The sequence below is a fragment of the Silene latifolia genome, chromosome 7, assembly GCF_048544455.1.
Source record: "Silene latifolia isolate original U9 population chromosome 7, ASM4854445v1, whole genome shotgun sequence".
Classification (NCBI taxonomy): Eukaryota; Viridiplantae; Streptophyta; class Magnoliopsida; order Caryophyllales; family Caryophyllaceae; genus Silene; species Silene latifolia.
The window spans coordinates 76,079,007-76,085,315 of NC_133532.1; the positions used below are offsets into that span (position 1 = coordinate 76,079,007).

Sequence of the window (6,309 nt, forward strand, 5' to 3'; positions counted from 1 at the left end):
ACGCATCTTCTTCCACGGGGGTTGATTCACCGTGTGGTGGAGAGCTAAACATAAACCTTCACACTAACCACACCAATTAGAACTTCCACGTATTTATCAAGGCAAAGAGAAGAGAAAAAAAACTACTAGCATGCAATTTAACAATCAATTTTCTACAAAGACTAACTATACTAATTAAAGACCAATAGTTCAAAAACAAGCTTTAGCTATGTTGCCTTCCCCGGCAACGGCGCCAAAATTTGGTGTCGATAAAACTAGGTCGCTAAAATACTAGAATTAACTACCAAATTAACAATTTATAGCCTAAACTTTGACTCTACTAACTTTCAATAAAAACAATAGTAAAGCGGAAGTAAAGGGTCGAACCCAAGAGAAGGAGTTAAGACTAAAGACTTGAAATGTAAACTATTGACAATTAAGTAGGTCTCTACTTACTAATTAAGGTCCTAATAACAATATTAACTTAACAAAAGCAATAATCACAAACAATGGATATTAACAAAGGTCAACAAGTAGGGAACATATATGGAAAGGGATTGGTTTTGAGAAACAAACATGGAAATAAGAGTAGAAATTGGAAATCTTCCTATTGAGACAATTCCACAAACAACTAGTATGCAAGATTCAATATAAAGGGAAAACTTGATGTAATTCTCTCTTAGTAACCCAACAATGATGATGCTTGACTCTTTTATTCCTCTCTTACAATTTTCTACCCAATACTATCATCTCAAGATATTGATACATGTAAATTAAACCATCTACAAATACCCTTCAAACTTAAGCAACAATTCATTAAACCATGAAAGGAGACTAAGCATGAGCATAAAGAATTTAACCAAGAGATGAAGCTAGGATCAATTCCTCATAAGATTAAACCATACAAATGAGTAAAAGACATGAACTTTTCTATTTGTTGCATGAATCCTTTAAACCAAATCAACAAACAACAAACTTGCTTCAACAATCCCAACTAAATTAAACCATTTCATTAGGATTTGCACTAATTAAGCAAATAACATGCAAGGATGGCCAACCCAAACATTCATCTACTCAACATAAGAAATAAAGCACAAGAAAAGAACATTAGATAAATTAAGAGAGATTTAAGAGTCTTACAATCACCAAAGTTGGATACTTTGATTAAATTACATCAAGAATGGAAAGATTAGCCTCCCATAGTCTTCATAAAACCCAAAAACAAAGAAAGATTACAACTTGGAATGGAAAATAGTCTTCTTAATTACTACAAGATTAACCCTAAAAATGAGATTAAAAGAGATGAGATGATGGTAGGTTTCCAGGTCTTCAAACTCTCGGGTATTTATAGGCCTTCACGAAAACCTAGAAAGATTTCCACTTAACAAGCCCACGAAGAAGATTAGAAAAACCCGTAAAGCAGGGATGCGCAGGCTGCGCAGGCTGCGCAAGCACTGTTCATGCCTGCGCATTTTGGCGCACCTGCGCACCCTGTTTGCGCAGGCTGCGCACAGTCTCGCAAATCTGAACTTCTTTTTCCCACGAGCTAGACCTCTACAATAGCCTTCATTTCTTCTAGTCTTCATTCTTACTTCTCCCAATTGATGTCCGGGTTACAAGTGATCCTTTTGTGCTTTGCCTTGACCTTTGAAAGGTGCTTTAATGCCACTCGGGTTCCATGCATAAGGATTGAGTGCCCAACCGAGTAAACATGCACAAGTTACCACCATATAACCGATTGCCAATTGTTAGGAAAAGTGCACCAAAAGACCCATATTAAAAGACACGAGGGTGATAAAATCGCCCTCTTAGACCGACACAAAACATAACTATCACCAGTCGATCGACTGCTGTTGTTGGTCGATCGACTGGTGGTACTGGCAATAAAGCTCGTTTTTGCTCCAGAAATTAAACTAGCCGCTTTATCATTTCCCGAGTCTCCTCTTGGCTTATCGGGACCTTCATAAGAGAGGCCACTTCGGAGATTAATGGCATTAATCGTTTCAATTGGCCCTTTACATTTGCTTGAAGAATTGGCGACGTGCTTAGCCTCTAGATTTTCCAATTGCTTGACAAAATTCTTTGTAGATTCGATCCCAGCTGCTTCTATTTCTGCGACTTGAACTAAAAGAACTCGGATTGTCTCTCTCAATTTCTCGGTCTCATCTGAGTTATGGACAGGAATTTCAACTCTTTCCTTGGAAGCTTCAGAGGTCTCGAGCTTCTCGAGACAGACAGTAATAGAAGTTATGAGTGTCATAAAGGCACTAATTTCATCACTTTGCTTTCGCGACTTTCCACGCGAACTTCCAAACTCAGCTCTATGGACTGCCATCTCCTCAATAGTGTTCCAACCTTTATTTTGACCGGTATTGTTTTGGAACCTACCATTCGCAGCTGCATCCAGGATGACCTTGTAATCGTCATATAGAGCATTATAGAATAAGTTGCAAAGGTACCACTGCTGGAAACCATGGTGAGGGACGGACCGAACCAAATTCTTGAAACGTCCCCATGCTTCACAAAATTCTTCATCATTTCCTTGCTGAAAATTTGAGATTTTACTTCTCAAGGCATCAGTCTTTGCAAGTGGGAAATCTTTTTTGTAAAAGGCTAATGCTAGAGATGTCCAATCTGTGACTCCAGCTGCTACCCTATCAAGGTAGCGGTACCAATCTCGCACAGAATCCTTTAAGGAGTACAAGAACATCACCCCTTTTACTTCATCCTGGGTCACTCCAGCCGGTATAGGTATGGAACAGCAGTAGTGTGTGAAAATTTCCATATGCTTCAAAGGATCCTCGTCCGGTAGACCAGCAAACTGATTTCGCTCCACTAAATCAATATAGGAGGAACGAAATTCGAACTGACCAGTAGTAGGGGTAGGTAACACGTGCCCCTTTGGAAGGTGCTGCGCTTTTGGTTGAAGATTGTCATATATCGTATTCATGATCGCCAAACTGAGAGTACTCAAGTCTTCCTCTCAAAAACCTGTCTTCTAACTATGCAAAAGCAAAAATAGAAGCAAAGGTAAGCAACGACCTCAAGGAACCAAAGTTCCTTGAGACAAGAAAAATAAACTAAAAATAAAGCAAACAGAATTACACCGTCTCCCCGGCAACGGCGCCAAAATTTGATACCGTCGTTTTGTATCAAAATTAAATTTATAATTCCAAACTAAAACTACAGCTAGTGATAGTAAAGGTCGAACCACAGAGAGACAAGATCAATTCTATTTGCTTATTTCAGTCTATAAAAGTAACAATTAATAGGGGTTTTGAAATTGGTTGATTCTAATGACTAATTACTAAAATGTGAAATTTCTCAACAAGATAAAAAGAAGATCAGGAACTTCGGTTCACCATGGCTAAGGTCAGGTCAATAAGGTAGCAGAGGTCCTATAAAACGGTCTCAGGAAATATAAGCAAGCCTTTCGATCAATGCTCAATTAACCTTACGGTCTTCTAATTCCCTAGAATTTCTCAAAGCCTTCGCTCAAAGGAAATTCCAATCTAATGATAACTTAAATTACTAATCTTTCAATCTAGTAAAAAGGTTTATCAAAAGGTAATAAGATCGATATGAAAGAATTCATACTAACAAAACAACCCTAATTTACGCCATGGCTCACCTCGTTCCCAATCAAGAAGATTAGCTATGCATAATTAAAACTACAACAATTGCAAATTCAAAGGCAAAGAATAAGATTGACATGATTGAATTGAAATAAAGATAAAAGACAAAACTGAATTGCTGAAATTAAATTGGTAACAACAAGAATTAAATTAACAAGAAATTAAAGAAGAAGGAATTGCATAAAAGCTTACTAATTAAATGATGAACAAAGTAATTAAATTCGGGATCCGTCGTCCCTCTTTCTTGCCTCTAGACTAGATCTAAACTGAGTTCTTGAATAATGAAAAGCATAACCTAAAAGTATTATGCGTTCTACTGATAAACGATTCCAAAAGTTAATTACAAATTGGGGATTTAAAAGTCTAAAACGTAAAATAGATCTCAGCTGCGCGGCTTGGTCGATCAACTAGGGGGCATGGTCGATCGACTGGTGAGTGAAGTACAGTAGCAGCTGAAGAAGTTCCATGGTCGATCGACTGGTGATGTTGGTCGATCGACCAGCTGAGCTGTGCAGTGGCCACCAGTCCTCTTCCAAACAGCCTCTGAGCTCCATGCACGCATCCCGAGGTGAGTGAGTACGAACTCCCTTCTTCCAAGCTTCCCTGAAGTTGCCTCCGGAGGACGATTAAGGCTTGATTTAGCTCACTTTCACTCATTCCAACAATAAATCATAGAAATTGCAAAGTAAACCGTTTCGGGAGAAATAGTAGCCTTAAGCTAACAAATATGCATGGAAATACGTGCCAAAACTGCAAATAAAGTGTATAGAATATGCACGTATCATCAGGGCAGCCCAAGCCGAAATTATCACCATGATATTACGGGATAATCATTTCAACCCTGCAGCGCTGATCACAGATGTAGATCCAGCCAATCAGTAGAAAGGATGGAGAAAGTTGATCAAATGGACCAATAATCAAGGAAGGCTCTTCAAGCTCACAACTAGAGAAGGAGAGATGTTCAAAGGAGAACCAGAAGACGATGAGTTTGAGTCTAAGTCGGAATCAGAGTCGGACTTTGAGTCTAAGTCTAGAGAAGTCGTTAGAGAGTCTCCTCCGCTTGTCACTCCCTACCATATCATTTCTCCTAGCTTAGGGTCGTCTAGTAACAGTAGCTTGGGGAATGCCCCAGCAACTGTCCCTTTACCGCCACTGACTACTGTGCAGATGGCTTCTTTGTTTCATCTATTTTCAAACATTAATATGAATAAATCTAATTCTGCTTACTCTTCGTGTTATCTTGATTGCAATTCTATTTATGATGATACTGAGGATGATCCTAACCCAGACTCAATCAAGCTACCTCCCTACATAATTAAGAAATACTAGAGTAGGGGAAAGGGGCACCAGTTATAGAGAACACTGAACCTATCAACATAGGGACGAATTTAGAACCCCAAGAACTTAGGATAGGGACGACCCTTGACCCAATTGAAATGGCTTGCTTTATCGACATTCTCCACGAATTCAGAGGCGTCATCGCTTGGTCTTATAAGGATATGCAAAGGATAGACATGGATATAGCAGAACATCGAATCCCAATCAAACCAGGTTTCGAACATGTAAAGCAGAAGCTTCGCCGAATGAGAACAAAATGGGCTCTCAAGATTAAGGAGGAAGTAGACAAGCAATTCAAAGCCGGATTCATCAAAGTTTTTGAGTACTCAGACTGGGTGGCTAACATAGTCCCCGTACCCAAAAAGGATGGGAAAATTCGGGTTTGTGTTGATTTCATAGATCAGAATAAGGGCAGTCCGAAAGATGACTTCCCACTCCCGTACATCGACATACTAGTAGATAATACGACATATCACGCGCTCCTTTCTTTCATGGATTGGTATGCAGGATATAATCAAATCAAAATGTCCGAAGAATATATGCATAAAATGGCGTTCGTTACTCAATGGGGGTACCTATTGTTACACTGTTATGTCGTTCGGATTAATCAATGCTGGAGCAACATATCAACGCACCGCAACAACCTTATTACGTGACATGATGCATAAAGAAGTAGAGGTATATGTAGATGACATGATCGTTAAATCCAAGGATAGACAAGGCCACATCGCCAACCTTCGCAAATTCTTTCTCAGATTGCGCAAGTACAACATGAGACTTAATCCTCAGAAGTGCGCATTCGGAGTCACGTCCTGTTAGCTGTTGGGATACGTAGTCAGTTAGAGAGGGATAGATATTGATCCATCCAAGATTAAGGCTCTAATCGAGATGCCACAGCCGCAGACAGAAAAGGAAGTTCAACGTTTCCTGGGCAAGGTACAATATATAAGTCGCTTTGTTTCAAAGCTCACTATGATATGCGAACCCATATTCGAGAAGGTCAAGAACATGAACCACACCATGTGGGATGACGATTGTCAAACGGCATTTGACAGAATCAAGGAGATTTGCCTAAGCCACCTGTTTTGATGCCACCGCAGAAAGACCAACCTTTATCTTTATACCTCAGAGTCACAGAAACAGCCATGGGGGCTATGCTCGCACAGACCATCGGGAAAGAAGAAATAGCTATCTACTACCTTAACAAGAAGTTCTTGGTATATGAAACTAAGTATACACCACTTGAAAATACATGCCTCGCTCTTGTGTGGGCAACCAAGAAGCTACGTCATTACATGCTTAGCTATTCCGTCAAGGTGTACTCAAAGATGGACCGTATCAAGTACATTTTCGAAAT

At 39.6% G+C, this 6,309-nt stretch overlaps 1 non-coding gene across 1 annotated transcript; it reads left to right on the forward strand.

Moving 5' to 3' along the window:
* Positions 1–2,447: 2,447 nt before the first annotated feature.
* Positions 2,448–2,556, forward strand: LOC141593857 (small nucleolar RNA R71). The gene has a single exon (XR_012521916.1). It is a non-coding gene; the product is annotated as a small nucleolar RNA R71 (small nucleolar RNA).
* The last annotated feature ends 3,753 nt before the right edge of the window (positions 2,557–6,309 follow it).